This window comes from Gossypium hirsutum, chromosome A13, assembly GCF_007990345.1.
Source record: "Gossypium hirsutum isolate 1008001.06 chromosome A13, Gossypium_hirsutum_v2.1, whole genome shotgun sequence".
In the NCBI taxonomy this organism is placed as follows: domain Eukaryota; kingdom Viridiplantae; phylum Streptophyta; class Magnoliopsida; order Malvales; family Malvaceae; genus Gossypium; species Gossypium hirsutum.
The window spans coordinates 46,953,998-46,975,468 of record NC_053436.1 but is presented as its reverse complement, the minus strand read 5'-3'; the positions used below and the strand labels follow the sequence as shown (position 1 = coordinate 46,975,468).

Genomic DNA, 21,471 nt, shown 5'->3' with positions numbered 1-21,471 from the left:
AATCACCACCCTAATGCATATACGAAACGTACATCATCGTTGGGTTTTACGAGCGTATCAATTTAAATTATTACAGCAAGATCACTCGTTCTCAAACCAAGTACCTTCGGAGTTTAGCCAGATATAGCCACTAGCTCAAATGCCTTCGGGACTTAGCCCTGTTATAGTAACTTGCACAAATGCCTTCGGGACTTAGCCCGGTATAATAACTCGCACAAATGCCTTCGGGACTTAGCCCGGATATAATAGCTCGCACAAACGCCTTCGGGACTTAGCCCAGATATAGTAGCTCGCACGAATGCCTTCGGGACTTAGCCCGGAATTAGCCACTAGCTCAAATGCTCTCGGGACTTAGCCCGGTTATCATCCGAACATTCATGCACATATCAATAAATCATGACACATCTAATTTCATTTTCATAATTAGAGTTCAAACACAAGTCACGTATTAAGCATTCCCATTTCGGCTCACTAGCCACATACAAACAGCATGGTTTAGTTTGCTTTATAACACGATCTCTATGCACATACATTATGACTTAATCAAATCATAAACTAAGTCTCATTGCTCGAAAACTTACCTCGGATGTTGTCGAACGATTTCGATGGCTATTCGACCACTTTTTCCTTCCCTTTATCGGATTTAGTTCCCCTTTGCTCTTGAGCTTAATTTAACAAATAAATTGATTTAATCATTTGAGCATCAAAAGAGGAACTCAAGGTACTTAGCTCATATATATACATTAGACACTAAAGTCACATACATATGAAATCATGAATCAACTCAACATATTAGCCAATATTCACCTTAGCCGAATTTTCTAAGTCAAGATAAAGCCATCAATATGTTTACCTATGGCCGAACATACACATCAACCTATGTACTCATTCATGTGGTCGAGTATACATATTCCAATATGATTTCATTTCCATTTCGTTTAACACTTAACTTTTACCACATATCAAATAACCCATTTCTTTACTCATGTGGCCGATTATATTCGGTCATGCATACACACATAAAATCAATTTGGAGACTCTATCAATCCAACATACATTCGGCAATAGTCCATAATTCTCTCTCTCGGCCACTCATTTCCCACTTAACAAAGCTTCCATTCGAACTCATTAGTGAGTATCAATTAACTTAAGCTATCTTTTAAACCTTTATTTATCACTTCATGCCAAACCAAAGACCACATTCGGCACTTTCATCCACCATTCTACCAAGCATGCAATATTCAACCACAACCAACTCACATTCGGCCCTAGTTCATAACAAGGTAGCCGAATTCTTTTTATGGTTCAAACACTCATCCATCATCATTCACCTAACTTTAACATGAAACAACAAAACTCACCATTATTAACTACCATAGTCAAAAACCTTACTCAATCCAAAATCAAAATTTCATCATGGGTTACAAAAAAAAATAACTTGATATCTTACTCAAGATCAACTAAAATTTCAAGAACTAATATGAACACCTTACCTTAATATTGACCTAAGATGGCCGATTGCTTCACTCCTTTCTTCCTCCTTTCAATTCGGTCAAGAAGAATCAAAGTACACAACTTGTTTTCATCACCGAATGCTCTTGTTCCCTTTTTTTTCTCTAGATTCGGCTAGCAAGAACATGAATGATGATCCTTTTTTTTTCTTTCATCATTTTCTTTTTTCCATTTCTTTATTACTAACTTTTTATTTTGTTGTTCCTCCCATGATGCACCAACATAACATGTCTATGACATGTTTTGCCCATCACACCTTGTCCACCCTATTTGTCATGGCCGACCACTACTAAATGGGGGGGGAAATTGACATGCAAGTCCCTCCTTTTTCTTACATGCACTAATAGATCCTTATGTTTTGATCTATCACATTTCAAAAGTGTCACACATAAGTCCTATTGACTAAATTCACATGCAATTTACTAAATCAAAGCTTAAAACTTTCACACATTTATATTCACATATTTTAGAAAATAAATATCATATTCAAATAATTTGGTGACTCGGTTTAGCGGTCCCGAAACCGCTTTCCGACTAGGGTCACTTTAGGGCTGTCACATTCTCTCTCTCATCCTATTCAGGACAATCACGGATGAAGTGTTCCAATGATCCGCACTTGAAACAGCCCCTTTCATTCCCTCAGAACTCGCCAAAATGACGCCTACCACATTGTGAGCATTCTGGCCTATTTGGCCGAGTCCTACCAACACTTGTGATCAAAGTGGTCTGGGCTTTAGAAGTTGTGTCCTACAGGTTCTTGTTCCTATTTGAATACCTCGCCGAAGCATTCGATCGGGTAGCGAACTCTCTCGATCTTTTGGATGAGGACTGATGTGATTTCCCCATCTATCTTTCCTTTGAATCCTATGAGTCAAAAGCCATTTTCCTCCTTTCTTTAATCAACTCTTCAGCCTTACAGGCTCTTTCAACAAGTGCTACGAATTCCTGCAGCTCTAAGATGCCAACAAACACTCAGATATCTTCATCGAGGCCATCCTCAAACCTTTTACACATGGTGGCTTCTGTAGATACGCACTCCCATGCATACTTGCTAAGCCTCACAAACTCATGTTCATATTCCGTCACTAACATTCGGCCTTGCTTTAGCTCTAGAAATTCTTTCCTCTTTTGGTCATGAATCTTTGGCTAATATACTTTTTTTCAGAATTCCTCCTGGAAGAATTCCCACATGATCCTCTCTCAGTACGACAGACACGAGAGTGTTCCACCATTGATAAGTCAAATCTCGTAGAAGCGACACTTTACATTTCACACACTCTTCAGGTGTGCATGATAGCTCATCAAATACCCTAATGGTATTTTCTAGCCAAAACTCTGCTCTTTCCAGGTCATCATCTATGCTAGCCCAAAATTTTTTGACCCCTTATTTTCAGATCTTATCTACCGGAGGCTTCTCTCTTCTAAAAATGTCTGTGCCTTGCAGAGCTACCGGGGCATACTGAGGAACCGGAGGAGGTGGGGGAGGTGGAGTGTTCGGATTCGCACGAACAAACTCTGTGTACCAAGCGTCCATCATTTGGAGGTAGGCTTCTCTAGCCCCTCCGCCTTGGCCTATATTCACGGGCTCACTCTTAACTGGCGCGGTCCTTTCGACGGGAGCCGGCACGTTACTTTCTACGTCATCCGCCGTGGCTCTATCAGGATCCATTTACTATATAAATTCATAATTTATAATCGTTAGAAATCGTCACACTATCAATATACAGTTATGGCATGTGTAGCTAGACTCATACTCTTGCTGGGTTAGTTCTAGAACCGACTAAACCATAACTCTGATACCACTAAATGTAACACTCCAAATTCTCTCTACTTCACACATTTATCATTCATTTTACAACTTGTGCGAAATAGTCCCTTTATGTGTTTTCATGGTAACACCTTTCACAAAAGTTGTCTATTACACAACTAAGACTCATATTCTTCCATAAAATTTCAAAAGACACCCTAAATGCTCTCATGGAAAAAACCTAGACCTTCAACCATTGTGCAAGATATACCCCTCATTTGAAAGCCCAAGGTACAAGGGTCTCAAAAATACAAAAATCATTAATAAAGGGTATGGAAATCACTTACTTGTGAGTGCTTGAAGTTGCTGAAAATTTTAAGCTCTTAAAACCCTAATTTTTACTGAAAATTTGGTGGAGAAGAAGATGGGAAAAAGATGATATCTTTCCTTTTATTTTATTTTTAATCTAGTCAAAATTGGCAACCAACTCACCTAATTTTGACAATTTTGTCTCCTCTTTGACTCTATGGCTAGCTATGCCTTCTTCCAAAGGTCCATTTGCCTTTTAAAGACCCTTAATTTGGTTCTCTAACTATTTAACACCTTTAGCTTTCAATTCAAGACTTTTGCACTTTATGCGATATAGTCTTTTTTCATAATTGGGCTCATAAACACTAAAATTAATCCACCAAATTTTTCATGCACTCCTATGATCATAATATGACTCTAAAATAATAAAAAAATATTTTTTTAACTTCAAATTTGTTGTCCCGAGACCATTATTTTGACTAGCCCCAAAATCGGGCTGTTACAAATTCTATGTGTAAGGTGTCCAATTGGAAATTAGGGACCAAATTGAATAAATTGTAAAACTTGGGTTCTAGAAGTAATTTGTATGAAATTGCTTTGGAATGTTAATTAGAGGTCCTTAAAGAGTAATTTACCTAATTTCTAAGTTTTTGGACAAAAATGGGCATGCATGAAAAATTTTGAAAGTTTAGTAAGGAAGGGCATTTTGGTTATTTGGTAATAAACTAAATAAAAAGGAAAAAATCAAGCTAAAATCAGCTCATTTTCTTCTCCATGCTGTCGAAATTCTAAAGGTCTCCATAGCTAAGGTTTTCAACATTTTCAAGCTCAATAGTAAGTGCTCCCTAGCCCTGTTTTTAACGTTCTTTGTATTTTTGAGATCCTCGTAATATGCTTTCTCTATTTCTACCCAAATTTCAAGCTAGGGTTCATGTTCAAAAAAGTTACCCATGCATGAGATGTTTATGTTTTGATGATTTATAAAGGGATATAAGAGTTTAAAAGGATGTAAACAACTTTTACTAAGTGGTTTTTCATGGAAATGGTTTAAAGGACTAAATTGTAAAATTTGTGGAAATGGGTAAGAAAATATTGAATGAAGGGAAAACATGGGCTACTATGAGTGTGAATAGCATTTAGCTAGGCTTGGGTAGCCACGAAATTTCATGCATTTCATTATATGAGCCTTAGGACTAAATTGTAAATATTGTGAAAGGTTAGGGGGTGAGTTTTAGGCCTAAAATGAATAATGTGATGTATTAATAATCTAATTTTATTGATATAGACCCCGAGGAACCAATTTCAGAGTCGATCGTGAAAAATGAAAGGTTTCAGAATAAATGAGACACGAAACCGAAGCAATTACCAAGTAAGTTTGTATAACCCAAAGTAAACTCTTAATATACTTAAACATGCATGTTCTTGAATGTATGAAAATTTAGATATTCATTGCATGATAATTGATGAAATGTGCTTGTGTAAAAGAAAAATAATAAATGTCCCGGTTGAAATAGAAAAGGGAAATCTAATAGGTAAACTATGACTTACATGACATGAGATCCTGCATGTGTTGCAGAAAAAGATTTAGCTTGGACAGGTAATCCTATGATCTCAAATAGAAAGGATCTAGCCCGGACGGGTGTTCCTTAAGTCATCGAACCTCTTGAAGAATATGATGCATTAAGGATTTAGCCAGGACGGGTAATCTAATTGAGGACTGAATTTAGCTTGGACTGGCAATTCAGATCTGAGCTTATGAGAGCAATTGTCATTAAAAAGGGATTTCGCCTGGATTGGTAATCCCAACATTGCTCTATGAGTTACTATTATGGGGGATTTAACCTGGATTGGTAATCCCGCCGTACGATATAAGGTTCACTGGAGTGCGTACTCGAGATGATCACTTGTATGATTTGACGATAAATGGCTATCCATCGAGATTTTTTGAAAAATTCAACGGGATTACCATGCTGAAATAAGGAATGAGAATATTGAATTGATGACCTCATCTAAGACTAATGACATGATGTATTGTTATGAGACTAACTTGATGATTGAGTGCATATGATAGGCAAACTATTTCATGCTTGTTGGAATTAATGCTTAATATGGTTGTATGCTAATTAACCGGTAAGTTACTTTCCAGTTATCTGGACTTACTAAGCATATAAATGCTTACCCCCCTTTTTTTCCTTTCCTTGTCTTACAAAGCTCGTGGACTCGGGAAGATTAGAAGACGGATGGAGAATCAACACACTATCGACTGGTCCTGCTTGGGTATATAGATACTTTCATTTTGTTTAATGGCATGTATAGGGGTTTTGGTTATTTTGTTATGTGTGTGATTTGGCTAGCCAATGTAAGGGCCTAAATGGTATACTTATTCTTTTGTATATGGCCATGAGATATGGCTCATATTGATATAGGTTGTAAACCTACTAATGATGCATATTTATGTTTAAATGTTTCATAAGATATGATGATGAGGTTTATCATGAATGGATGCTTGAAATGGAACCTAATATTTTGGCAATGGACATAGCATATAATGGTATATGGTTATAATATGGCCTAAGTATAAAATGTGCTATTTTAATCCCTAATGCGAAAAGGATAATTTAGCATGTACTAAACTGATGAGATGAGGTTAGCATGCAATGAGTTATGTCAAAGTTGTTCAAAAGTATAATTAGGCTATGTTACATACCATTGAAATCTCTAAGTGTGTATGGATGATAGAGGGTGACCAAAGGCTTGGAAAATAGCCCTAAAAAGGTCCACACAGGTAGACACACGGGCATGTGTCTAGGCTGTGTGTGACAAACGGTCAGCCCCCCATGAGTGTGTTGCTTGGCCTTGTGTGCCTTGCACCTAAAATTTTAGGTCAGTTTGCATGGTAGTAAACACACAGGCAGAGACAAGGCCGTATGTCTCAACCGTGTGGAGGACACGGCCTAGCAGACTGGTGTGTGCCTTGGCCTGTGCCTCAAAGTGAATGATGACATCATAAACTGAATGTCCGGGTTTTTGGACACAGGCATAGACAAGGGCGTGTCTAGGCCATGTGAGGGACACAGGCCAAGGACACGAGCGTGTGCTTGGCTATGTGAAAACCCCTACAGGTTCAAAGTGAAAAATAAATCCAAATAATTCAACACGGGTGGGACACACGGGAGTGTCCCTAAGCACATGGGCATGTGCTTTGCCTCCACACGGGCGTGTGAGGCATAACCTTTCTATAGTTCTCTATTTAGTCCCAAATCACTTTTAATGTATGTTTTGGGCCTCGTAGGCCTATAATAAGAACACTATGATGTTGCTTGATTGGTTTTAAATTAAAATGAAATTTTATAACCTGTATTTTGTGAAAATGTATGAGTATATGTCTGGAAACGCCTTGTACCTTGTCCTAGTCTCGGGTACGGGTAAGGGGTGTTACATTTAGTGGTATCAGAGCTACAATTTAGTCGATTCTCAGACTAATGTAGCATGTATTAAGTATAGCTATACATTCCATTATACAAGTTATGATAGTGTGACATCTCTTAACCATTTTTAATTGTATTTGAATATAGTAAATGTCTTCCAACCAAGCTCAAGACGAGTCTGAGGGAGCCGAGAGCCATGCTCCAGTTTTCGTTCAGTGAGCTACTACTACTAGTAGTAGAAGGCCTATGTCTGAAGGCCGGGAAGAGGCAAGAGCTGGTTTCTTCGAGATGATGGATGAATGGTTTGGGGATTATTTGAGAAATCGCCCCAATATAGCACAACCTCCTCCGCCTCCAGCTCGGCCTAAAGGAGAGATACCGCAAGGTATGGCACTCGTGAGAATTGGTAAAGCCCTAGTGGACAAACTTAGAAAATATGGGGCTGAAGAGTTTAGAGCTAAAGTTGATGATGATGCTAAATGAGCCGAGTTCTGGCTCAAAAACACTACTCGAGTTTTGGATGAGTTGTCATATACTATTGAGGAGTGTTTAAAGTGTGCTGTATCTCTTCTAAAAGATACTGCATACCATTGGTGGAAGATGGTATCCTCAGTGGTACCGAAGGTAGACATTACATGAGAGTTCTTCCAAGCTAAGTTTAAAAAGAAATACATAAGTCAAAGGTTTTTGGACTTGAAGCGAAAGGAGTTCTTGGAACTCAAACAAGGAAATAAGACTGTGTAAAAGTACAAAAGGGAATTCGTAAGGTTAAGTCAGTATGCAACGGAGTGGGTCCAATCAGCGATAGAAATGTGTAAGCGCTTCGAAGAAGGCTTGAACGAGGAAATTAAATTACTGATCGGGATCCTTAAGATATGAGAATTTTCCGCATTAACTGACTGAACTAAGAAGGCTGAAGAGCTAAATAATGAAAAAAAGCAAGCTAAGAGAGAAGCTCGAGTTTCGAGTAAGAGGTCTAGCGGTAGAGCACACTCCTTCCCCATAAAAAAATCGAGAAGTCATCAAGAACGCTCCACTTCATCAGTAGGATATTCGGGTACAGCAAGGAGCTCCAAGGGACATAACCCAAAGTCTTCTTCCTCTATGGTAACTAGTGTGGGAAGGTAGATGATCAAAAGCCGAAGTGTAAAAAGCTACAACAAATTCCACTTTGAAGAATGCCGAATGAAGAGTTGTACATGTTTTCGATGTCGGTCTCTTGACCATTTTCTCAGAGACTGCCCGGAGCGAGCTAATAAAGAGGTTGAATTAGCTCCATAGCCAAATGCTCCTATTTCTTGAGGCAGATCTCTGAGACATCCCGGAAGTGCAAGTGGCAGTCGAACTGTTGCCAAGCATGCTACTGTAAAATTCGAGCCCCGGTAAGAACTTATGCAATATGTGCTCGAGAGAAAGCTTCTACTCCTGATGTCATCACGAGTACATTTTCTATTTATAATACTCGTGTCATTGCCTTAATTGATCCAAGATCAACCCATTCATACATTTGCATGAAATTGGTGTCTAGCATGGATATGCCTGTAGAGCCTACAGAATTTGTGATTAAGGTGTCAAACCCTCTAGGCAAGTCAGTCCTAGTTGATAAAGTCTATAAGAATTGTCCCTTGACGATTCAAGGTCATTGTCTTTCGGTCAACCTTATGTTATTTCCATTGGATGAGTTTGATGTAATACTTGGCATGGATTGGCTAGCTGTGCATGATGTGATTGTAAATTGTGGTAGCAAGTATATTGAATTGAAATGCTCAGATGGTGAGATTCTCTGGATTGATTCAAGCGAGTTGGATACTCCACTGGTTGTGACTACCTTAATAATGGCTCAAAGGTACATGAGAAAAGGATATGAAGCCTACCCTGCTTTTGTGTTGAATACTAAACAATCTGAGTTGAAATTGGAATCGGTACTGACAGTATGCAAGTATCCGAATGTGTTTTCGAAAGAGCTACCCGGATTACCTCCTGCTAGAGAGGTAGAGTCTGGTATTGAACTGGTGCCTGGGACAGCTCCTATTTCTATTGTTCCGTATAGGATGGCACCAACCGAGCTAAAAGAGTTAAAAGCACAGTTGCAAGAACTGACGGATAAAGGTTTTACAAGACCAAGTTTTTCGCCTTGGGGTGCTCCAGTATTATTTGTAAAGAAGAAAGATGGTTCTATGAGGCTATGCATAGACTACCGACAACTTAACAAGGTAACCATCAAGAACAAGTATCCGTTTCCAAGAATCAACGACTTGTTCTGTCAATTGAAGGGAGCCACTGTGTTTTCTAAAATAAATCTGACATCCAGTTACTATCAGTTACGAGTAAAAGAGTCAGATGTACCAAAGACTGCTTTCAAGACAAGGTATGGTCATTTGGAGTTCCTGGTCATGCTTTTTGGTCTAACGAACGCCCCAACTGTGTTTATGGACTTAATGAATCATGTTTTTCGACCGTACTTAGACAAGTTTGTTGTTGTGTTTATTGATGATATCCTAATTTATTCTAAGGATGAGACTGAGCATGCGGAACATTTGAGAATGATTTTACAGGTCTTACGGGACAAACAGTTGTATGCTAAATTTAGCAAGAGTGAGTTTTGGCTCCGAGAGGTTGGATTCCTCAGTCACATTGTGTCGAGTGATGGCATCCGAGTTGATCCAAATAAGATATTTTCTATTATTGAGTGGAAGCCGCCGAAGAACGTAATCGAGCTTAGAAGCTTTTTAGGCTCAGCCGGTTACTATCGACGCTTCGTAAAAGGATTTTCAATGATTGCAATTTCTTTAACGAGGTTGCTGCAAAAATATGTTAAATTTGAATGGTCAGAGAAGTGTCAACAGAGTTTCGAGAAATTGAAGAGGTTGCTAACCAAAGGTCCAGTTTTAGTGCAAACCGAGCCAAGAAAAGAATTCGTGGTCTATAGTGATGTGTCTTCAAATGGACTGGGTTACGTACTTATGCAAGAGGGTAAAGTAATAGCAATGCTTCGAGGAAACTAAAGCCATACGAGAAAAATTATTCAACACACGACTTAGAGCTAGCTACTATTGTATTTGCCTTGAAGATTTAGAGACACCATTTTTCTGGTGAAACTTGCCGTATATTCATAGATCACAAGAGTTTGAAATATTTGATGACTCAAAACAAATTAAATCTGAGACAACAGAGATGGTTAGAGTTGATTAAAGATTATGAACTGATCATTGACTACCACCCCGGAAAGGCGAATGTAGTCGCAAATGCACTAAGCAAAAAAATACTTGTTTGCTTTGAGAGCCTTGAACACGTAGTTGGCCTTGTTAGATGATGGTTCAGTTTTGGCAGAGTTAAAAGCTAGACCAACGTTTCTACAAGAAATTTGTGCAGCTCAAATCAATGATAGTGACTTGCAGGCCAAGAGAGCACAATGTGAGATGGGGTTGAATTAGATTTCTGGGTTGACTTTAATGGTTGCTTGATGTTTCGAGATAGGGTCTGTGTACATAAAGATGATGAGCTTATTCGAAAAATTTTTCAAGAGGCGCATGATAGTCGTTTATCTATTCATCTAGGAAGTCCCAAGATGTACAATGATTTGAAGAAAATGTACTAGTGCAATGGCATGAAAAGAGACATCTTCGAATTTGTATCAAAATGCTTAATATGTCAACATGTCAAGGTTGAACACCAAGTACCTTTAGGTTTATTACAGCCTGTGATGGTTCTTTAATGGAAATGGGATAGGATTACTATGGATTGTGTGACAGGATTGTAGTTAACACCGAAGAAGAAAGATGCCATTTGGGTTATAGTTGATATACTAACGACTATTCCAGTACGAACTGACTACTCACTTGACAAATTGGCTGGCTTATATGTATCTAAGATTGTGAGATTACACGGGGTACCATTTTTGATTATTTCAGACAGGGACCCGAGATTCACTTCGAGATTTTAGAAGAAGTTGCAAGAAGCCTTGGGTACAAAGTTAAGTTTTAGCATAGCTTTTCACCTGCAGACTGATGGTCAGTCTGAGTGGACGATTCAGATTCTTGAGGACCTATTACGGTGTTGCGTCCTTGAATTTTAGGGTAGTTGGGAAAAATACTTACCTTTGGTGGAATTTGCCTACAACAACAGTTTCCAGGCGAGTCTGAAAATGGCACCGTCTGAGGCATTGTATGGCCGAAAGTGCTGGACACCATTGTACTAGACAGAACTCAAAGAACACCAGATTCATGGAGTTGATTTGATCAAGGAGACTGAAGAAAGGTTAAAGTGATACATAATTGTTTGAAAGCAGCATCAGATAGGCAAAAGTCATATGCTAATTTGAGAAGAAAAGAGATTGAATTTCAAGCTGGAGACAAAGTGTTCTTGAAGGTATCTCCATGGAAAAAGGTCTTAAGATTTGGTCGAAAAGGTAAACAGAGTCCAAGGTTTGTTGGACCCTACGAGATTACTAAAGTTGGACCGTTAGCCTACCATTTAACATTGTCAACTGAATTGGAAAAGATTCATGATGTATTTCATGTATCCATGTTGTGACGATACTGATCAACCCTTCCCATGTGATTTCACCTATGAAAGTTGAAATTAGACCAGACATGACTCATGGTGAAGAACCAGTCAAGATTGTGGCTCGAGAAGTCAAACAATTGAGGAACAAGAGTATAGCCTTGGTGAAAGTTTTATGGCAATGACATGGAGCGAAAAAGGCTACATGGGAGCCCAAAGGAACCATGAAAAGTCAATATCTAAACCTGTTTACTGGTAAGACTTTCGAGGACGAAAGTCCCTAAGGGCGGAGAAATGTAACATCCCGAATTAGGGCCTAGTCAGAATAGTGGCTTCGGGTCCACAAATCCAATGTTCAAATAATTATGTCAGGATCATTATGAGGTCTAAGATATGAAAATGAGCATGTGTTAAAGTTTCATAAAGAAATTTGATAAACCGTAATTTATTCATATTTTTATCCCATGCTTAGCACATTTATGGATGATTTCTCCTTAGATTTGGTGAATTTGATGCTCCTAATCCTTTAAATTCATGTTTTATACTTAGGTGAGCATAGGAGAGTAAAAAGAGCGAGAAACGGGCCGAAAACAGAGAAAATGGACCCACATGGGAAACCAACATGACCTGGACTTCCTCACATGGGTAAGCCACATGGCCGTGTTCATTTCGCAGGATCAAATCACGACTTACACGGGTAGACTACACGCCTGTGCCTATTTAATAGCCTTGACCATGGTCTGGAGCAATCGTACACGGGCGTGTCCCTATCAAGCCCAAGTATAGTCCTATTCAGAAATGGCCACTTTTGAGGGCTCTTAGGCTTTCTAAAGCCTATTTAAACACCTGAGGAGGCACTTAGGAGGGAGACACGGAGTAGGAGGCAAGGAATTCTCAGGGGAAGCCGATTGATCCATCTCAGAGGCCGGATTCTTCGTCAAGACTGAAGATCTCCCTTCAATTTCCTTCAGGAGTTTTGGGTTTTCTTTATGTTTTGTTATCTTTATTATTTTGAGATGTTTTCTTTCATAATTATGAACTAAAACCCTTAAATACCTAAGGGAAATGAAACCTAAGACGGATCTTGTTTTTATTATCTGAATTGTATGATAAATATTTGATTTGTTTTTAATTATGTGTTCTTAATTCTTGTTTTAATAACCCAGGATATTGATTCAAGTTGATGCACTTATTCAGAGGAGCAAAATTCCCTGTCTAAGAGTAAATTTGTCATAATTAAGCGGAGTTGATTGCACGCCTAGAGATAGGGTGACAAGATTTTGCCGGATTAGGGTGAAACCTAATAAGGGAGTCCATAGATCAAGGTAATGCAACACTAGAGTGTTAATTAGAAAGAGATTTCAATTAATCAACCTAGGGTTAGACATTATTAGTCTCGAGAGAGATAATAACATAACTTAAGGACTTCTACAAATCAAGTCAAATGAATAAATCGTTTGATTCAAAGTCAAATAACAAGTGAAGTCTAGGTGAATTTTTCCTTGGGTATTGTTTTAATCAATTGAGTTTTACCAAAAGTTTTTCCCCAATTTTCTCTCTGTGCACCCTTAGTTTAGTTAATTAGTTTAGATAAACAAATCCCTTAATTTTTAGGCTAGATAATAAAAAAAAGTAATTACTAGTACTATTGGTTCCTTTGGGTTCGACAATCTGGTCTTGCTAAAGCTATATTACTGTTCGATAGGTACACTTGCCTTCATCGTGATAATAGTTAGTTTCAAGAACGATTAGTTATAGACCCTTAGTTTAGTTAATTAGTTTAGATAAAAAAATCCCTTAATTTTTAGGCTAGATAATAAAAAGAAAGTAATTACGAGTACTCTTGGTTCTTTTGGGTTCGACAATCTGGTCTTGCTAAGCTATACTACTGTTCGATAGGTACACTTGCCTTCATTGTGATAATAGTTAGTTTCAAGAACGATTAGTTATAAATTTTTAAACCTATCGCGAATATCACGTATCAAGTTTTTGGCGCTGTTTTCGGGGAACTAAAATATTAGGAACACTCGATTTTTATTACTTTAGCCATTTTACTTTATTTTCAATTTAGATTTTTATTTTCTTTTCTAATTTTTCTTTTATTCGCTCCTGGCAGGTTTTTATAGTGTATGACTAGAAGAAACCCGTCGGGACCATTACTGTTTGATTGTGAGATCGATCGCATAGTTCACAGAAACCAAAGAGAAATAAGGCGATGCTTAAGATACACAGAGGAAGAGCAAGAGGACGATACTTCAACCACAACCGAGGAGATGGCTGAAAACAAGGAAAATCCGCTACCTCCTGCGATTGCTGCTAATAAGAATCCTACTTCGCGTACTATGTACGATTATGCTAAACCCTCTTTAACAGGAACTGAATCAAGCATAGTTAGGCCTGCTGTCACCGCAAATAATTTTGAACTGAAACCTAACACAATTCAAATGATACAACAATTTGTTCAGTTTGATGGTTTGCAAGACGAGGATCCCAACGCTCAGTTGGCAAGTTTTCTGGAACTTTGTGACACTTTTAAAATTAATGAAATTTCTGATGATGCCATTCACCTTCGGTTATACCATTTTTCATTGAGATACAAAGCTAAACAGTGGCTGAACTCGTTACCACGAAGGTCAATCACTACTTCGGAACAAATGACTGAAAAGTTTTTATTAAAATATTTTTCGCCGGCTAAAATGGCTAAATTACGTAATGATATCTCTTCTTTTGTGTAGATGGATTTAGAAACACTCTACGATGCATGGGAGAGATAAAAGGATCTGTTGAGAAGGTGCCCTGACCATGGGTTACCACTCTGGCTACAGGTTCAAACGTTTCACAATGGCCTGAATCCTTTGACTGGACAGATGATTGACGCAGCTGCTGGTGGAACTATCAATAATTAGACACCTGAGGATGCTTATGAATTTATAGAAGAGATGTCACTAAATAATTATCAGTGGCAAGTCATGAAGACAAAACCAACGAAAACAACCAACGTTTTTAACGTCGATTCGCTCACCATGCTCTCTAATCAGGTAGAACTTTTGAATAGAAAAATTGACGGTTTTCTTGGTTCTTCATAGGTTCACCTAATAATGTAGTGCGAAGCAGGTGAAGGTGGATCAAGCAATTCAGATTACCCACCTTATGGCCACAACATGGAGAACGAGCAGTTAAATTACATGGGTAATAATCCTCGATCTCAAAATAATCCTTATAGTAACACTTACAATGCAGGTTGGAGGAACCACCCAAATTTTTCATGGGGAGGCCAAGGAAATCAGAGACCACCACCACCTTCAGGCTTCTAACAACCTTACCAGCAAGAGAAAAAGCTGAACCTTGAGGAGATGCTAACAAAATTCATCTTGGCGCTAGAAACTCATTTCCAGAATACCGAGACAGCACTTAAAAATTAACAAGCATCGGTCCAAAGGCTCGAAACTCAGATAGGACAGCTTGCCAAATTAATATCTAAACGATCACAAGGTAGCCTACCAAGTAACACTAAATCTAACCCAAGGGAACAACTCAACGCAATTACCATCCAAGACAAGGAAGGGTTAGTGGAACTTGAACCAGAACCAAAGCAAGGAATCATGGTAAGTAAAAGCAAAGGTGAGGTAGACCACAGTGAATAAACACTGGTAAGTAAAGAGTACAAACCACGTGTACTATACCCAAATGTGACGAGGAGAGACCGCACAGATGAACAATTCGGTAAATTCCTTAAATTATTAAAGAAATTACATATTAACTTATCGTTTATTGAAGCTCTTTTGCAGATGCCAAACGCAGTCAAATTCTTAAAGGAGCTTTTAACAAATAAACAAAAGTTGGATGAGGTGTCGCATGTGGAACTAAATGCAGTTTGCTCAACCATACTACAGAATAAGCTGGGCAACAAATTAAAAGATCCAGGGAGTTTTACAATTCCTGGTTTAATTGGTAGCTTAGATTTTAATAATGCTTTGGCTGATTTAGGTGCTAGCATCAATGTCATGCCTTACAAAATGTTTAAGCAACTAGGTTTCGGAAACCCAAACAAACTAGGATGAGCATTCAATTAGCAGATAAAACAATCAGATTTCTTAGGGGTACTATTGAAGATGTACTCGTTAAAATTGACAAATTTATATTCCCAGTTGATTTCTTTGTTCTAGACATAGAGGAGGATAGTAACGTGCCTTTGATTTTAGGAAGGCCCTTTTTATGAACTACTAGAACTATAATTGATGTTGGTACAGGTGAACTCACACTTTGTGTGGGAGATGAAATAATCACTCTTCAAACTCATAATACGAGTAACACATCAAATTTTGAGGGTGGTTGTATAAATCGTGCTACTAATACTGATCATGTGGTGAAACCTTCCTGGCAGGAAATAGGTTCGAAGAACCTACATGAGCCATGTTCAAGCAACAACAAAGAACCTATCTATGAAAAATGAAGGCTACAAATCGAGGAGCTAGATGAATGAAGAACACACGATAAACCAAAACCATGCCATGACAAGCTAAATTTTTCCCCAAATAAACTTAAGGTTAGAGACAAAGTGCTATTAGATGCAACAGACCCTCGTATTACCACTTCTGAATTGAATGAAGAAATCCCTCTTACGGTACTTAGCATTTTTCCATACGGTACAGTCGAGGTAATTTATCCCAAATTCGGTACATTCAAGGTAAATGTACTCGTCTAAAATCTTATTTTGATAAAATTGATAGTAGGGATGAGGAGTGTGAACTCCTCGCACCACCATGACCATACAACAGAAAGGTAAGTTGAGATTAGACTATAAATAAGCGCTTCTCGGGAGGCAACCTGAGCACTAACGATGTTAACTTCTTTAAAATTTTTAGTTTTTAACATATATTCACTAACTGAGTCATTGAAACTCTAATCCACACGACCAGACACATGGGCGTGCCTTATGTCATGCTCACACCATGGGAGGAGACACGACCGTGCGATACGGCCGTGTGAAAACAAGGTAAAATTTTTCCTTAACATGGGATGCAATAAGTTGCCATGGCCGTGTGACGTGGCCGTGGGCGAGTCTGTCAAACCAACACGGGCTTGCAACACGTCCGTGTCTATAAATCATGGTTGAAATTGAGAATTTAGCATGGGCGTGGGAGAAACGAATGAAGAATGATACGGCCATGCAACATGGCTGTATGCACCAATGCGCCCAATTTCGAAAACCACGAAATGCACGGGCTGAAATGAGGACACACAGGCGTGCCCCAAGGCCGTGTGCCCCAATTTCTTTATAAACACCTATTATTTATTTTATTTTTATCTTTATATTTTGAAATACTTTTTATTTCCTTTTAATACTATTTTATCTTGAGATTTTATAATTTTTATTCGGCTATTTCTTTACGAGTAATTATGCTTCTTTATATTTCTTAAAAAGTTCCTGATTCTATCACAGTTATAAGGAGCTCCAAAGCTCACTATTACTAACGAACTTGTAACTCCATTGGAAAAGGTTCTCGACGACTGCCAAGTCTTGTCCGACCACCACGATAACCTCTTTGTTGGACACTGTGGTTGTGGAGCCCAATCTCTACCACCACCAAAGTATCCTCCTCCAATCTTATCATTGCCTTAGCCGATTATTCTCCATAACTCCAATTCAAGGAGTTCATTCATCATTCAGGAAGGTTCACTTCTCTCCCTATCTTATGATTATATATCTATATTTTTCAATATATCTATCTTTGTACATTGAGGGCAATGTACATCTTAAGTGTGAGGGGTCTTTTATATCATCATCAGAAATCCCTGAATTTTATCTTATTCTCACGTGAATCACTCGTATCACTATTAGAATGAATTTTAATTAATTTATGATTTTTATTGATATGTCTTGAATTAAAACATAGGCATTTATGCATTGATTGTTTAAACTTTAAGACATTAGGGAATCAAGCATGATAAGTTGGTTTTTGAGAATTAAAAACTTTTAGGTTGTTTCCCTAAGTTTAGGTATTATCTTGAGTTGAAATTCACAAGGTTAAACATCACAAAGCCATAATTTTTGTGAGATCTTGAGCCTTTAGAGCATATTTTATTTCTTTCATGCTCACTTTTATTATGAGTGCATCAGTATTGATTTGTTATTCTAGAACTTGCTTGATTATGCATGTCAAGACCATACCATTTGATTCGATATGTCGAGATGATAAAGGCATTTAGGTTTAACCCACTCACTCCACAAAAGCCTACCTTCATAATTAACCCTTAGTGAACCCCTTTTGTGACAGCCCAAAATTGACCCTAGTCGGGAAGTGGTTTCGGGACCACTAAACCGAGTCATAAAAATAATTAAACGTCATAATTGATGCTCATTATATGTACATGTGCATGTGTGAAAATTTCGTATTTGAATTTTGTTGATTGTAAGTGAATTTTATCAAATAGGACTTATGTGAGAAAATTTTGAAATGTGCTAAGCAAATGCAAAGTGGCCTATTAATGCATATTGTGAAAATGATGGGTTTGCATGTCAATTTACCCAAATTAAGGCATAGTGGCCGGCCATGCTATGAGTGGAAACATGTCACAAACATGTTATGTTAGTGAGGTATGTTAGGAAAAATAAAATAAGGAGTATGGGTAATAAAGAAATGGAAACAAAAAAAAAAGTGTGTGGTTGTTTCCCCCCCATTGCCGTGAGTTAAAGAAAAAGAAAAGAAAAATTTTGTTCATCCTTTTTCATCTTCTTTTGGCCGAAAATTCTAAGGAAGGAGGAAGGAGTTCTTGCTTCATGTTTGGTTTGGAAGAGGATTAGGAGGAGGTTTGGCCATACTTGTATCTAGATCAAGGTATGTTTGAGGTTGTGCCATGAGATTCATGCATGTTTTTAGTTGCTAGCTTGAGTTCTAATTAGCCCATGGTTCAAATCTTTGCTATGTCATGGGGATGATATTCGGCCTAGGTGGATTTTGTGTTAATGCCATTGCATGCTAAATATGAAGCTTGTTAATGATGCATGTGATGGTGGATTGATGATTCTTGAATCTTCTTTTTAGCATTTTTGAGTGAGCACATATGTGCATTGGTTGCTAGATGGAGAAGAATAGGCTAGCAAGTTGTGTGCTAAGGCCGAATATAATTTTTGTATATTAATGAGTAATGCATGTGTTAAATTGATGGAAAGGCAGAGGATGCTTTACTAGTGCATATATGTGTGTATTAGCCAAGTTTTGAACTTGAAACAAAATGGTGTTTAGTCAATACAAGTAACCATACTTGTAGAATGTATTAAGTGTTGCAATCGGCCCCAACATAGACATGTATGTTCGGCCACATGAATAAGTACATAAGCTATGTGTATGTTCGGCCATAGGTAGCCTATTGATGGCTTTAGCTTGACTTAGAAAGTTCGGCTAAGGGGAAATATTAGCTAGTATGTTGAATTCGATTCGTGATTTCGTACACATGTGACTCTAATGTCTAATGTATATATGGGCTAAATACCTTGAGCTTCTCTTTTGATGTTCGAATGAATTGTATTAAATTGCTTGATGTGATTAAAAATGCGTATGACCATTGTGTATTTGAGCTAAAAGGGTGGCCATATGACCTATCAAACTCCTTGTCATATTCGGCCATAAGCTAGCAAAATGAGACTTTAATGAGTTAAATTTATTTGAATTAGCTCAAGAGCTTAGAGGACCCCAGTTGGATAAGGGAAAGGAAAAAGTGGTCGAGTAGCCATCGGAATCGTTCGATAACATCTGAGGTAAGTTCTTGAGTAACAGAGCTTAAATTATGATTTGATTAGATCATGTTTTAAGCAAATCAAAATCATGCTCTTTGTGTGTGGCTATTGAGCCGAAATTGCAAGAATGATAAGTGTCTTGTGTTTGAGTTTTGCTAACGAAAACAAAATACGAATGTGCCATGATTTATTGTTAAATGTGCATGGTTATTTGAATGATGTCCGGGCTAAGTCCCGAAGGCTTTGTGCTAAGTGACCATATCCGGACTAAGATCCGAAGGCATTTGTGCGAGATACTAATTCCGGGCTAAGCCCGAAGGCATTTGTACGAGTTACTAAATCCGGGTTAAGTCCCGAAGGCATTTGTGCGAGTTACTATAACCGGGCTATGTCCCGAAGGCATTTGAACGAGTAGCTATATCCGGTTAAATTCCAAAGGTACGTGATTTGGGAATGAATGATCTTGCTGTAAAAATTTCAGTTAATACGCTTGAAACATCCCAACATTGAGGTATGTTTCGTATATTCTTTGAATTAGTTGAGCCCTTACAAATAAGTATTCGCTCAGTTGATAAATGAGCTAATGGCCCTTGGCTAAGTTGATCTTTGTGTATAAATAAAAGGGTTGGTAATGTGAAGTAAGTATGATATTGAAAAATTGTGCATATGAAATTATCCGTTTAGCTACATGAATGCTATACTTTTGTTGTGCTGGAATCCCTTGCTCAAAACTTACTAAGCATAAATTGCTTACTCCGTCTCCTTGATTCTCTGTTTTATAGATTTTGGTTCTCCAGCTATCGGACTCGAGATTTTGAAGTCGAAGTCGCCCACACTATCAAAGCCCCCCCCTTTTGGTACAATTTTGGTTGAACTTCGAAATGGCATGTATAGGACTACCCTTTTTGTTGGGGGTCATAGACCCTTTGGACTTGTATAATTTTGGATAGCCATGCGAAAATGGCTTATATATGTTTGAGTATAATGTTATAATCATTTGGTATGGATATGGTTATTGAGAGGTGTGGATATGCTTAACAAGGATTGGCCATGGGAATGGTTAATCACTATCATAATTTGTGCTATTTATGCTAAAAGGGCTAGTTGAATCATGGAAACTATGAAATAGGTAAAGTCTACCTTAAAGGCAGATGCTGACAGCAGCAGTGATGTAGATTTGGAAAATCACTAAAAATAGTAGGAAGGGAATTAAATAGTGAATAAATTATGTAAACGAACCTTGATGAATCTATTTTCATAGGAAAGTAACGAAACGATCATATGGACAGTATGTTAAGAGATATTCAGGTTCTTGTAAGACAGGGCCAGAACGGTTTCTAGATTCCCTGTTTCGACTTTAGAAATTCATTATAAATTAACCAGAGATAATTAGGAGTCATTCCATATATTTATAGATTCCTCTTTGAGTCTAGTTTCTATAGAAATAAACTACATCAGTATTGAAGCCCTGTACAGGGAGATATCCAAGTCGTAATGTGCAAAGGTCAGTGTAGTCGATCCCTGTAACATGGGAGATTTTGACTAATAAACTATACTAATTGGCCCAACCAAAAATTCTACAAAAAAATATGTAGATGGGCATATGAGTCTAGTTTCAGGAAAAATTTACGGAACTGGATTCTGAGTTTCTGAACTCAAGATATGATTTTTAAAGCGACTAGTACGCAGATTGGCAGTGTCTGGGAAATTTTTTTATAAGTGGTTTAAAGTCTGTTAACACCTCGTGTTCGACTCCGGTGACGGTGTCGGGTTCGGGGTGTTACATTTGATTGGTATTAGAGCTACGGTTTAGTCGATTCTAGGACTACCATAATGCGTTGGGTCTACCTATACATGCCATTTTATGTGATTATTTGATAGTGTGGTGATTTCTGACAATTGTAAATGTGTTTATTTATAGTAATGGATCCCGATCCCGACCGAGCGGTAGCTGATGATCTTGAGAGTGTAGCGCCTGCTCCCGCACAAGGGACAGCGCCGACAGACTCTCAACCTAATGCTAGTAACCCGAATGATGAAGCTAGACAAGCTTTCTATAGCGTGATGAATGATTGGTTCAACCAATACATTCGAACTAATACGGCTGTTCCACAACCTCCATTCCCGACTAATACCACCCCCGCACCTACAATACCTCCGGAAACTGACCAAATAAGGTCAAATAAGCCCCCAGTTGACAGAATCCGAAAACATGGGGCTACTAAATTTAAAGC

The 21,471-nt window shown here is 38.1% G+C and overlaps 1 non-coding gene across 1 annotated transcript; it reads right to left on the bottom strand.

Moving 5' to 3' along the window:
* Positions 1–14,201: 14,201 nt before the first annotated feature.
* On the bottom strand, positions 14,202–14,308 carry LOC121212924 (small nucleolar RNA R71). The gene has a single exon (XR_005908296.1). It is a non-coding gene; the product is annotated as a small nucleolar RNA R71 (small nucleolar RNA).
* Between the last annotated feature and the right edge of the window lie 7,163 nt (positions 14,309–21,471).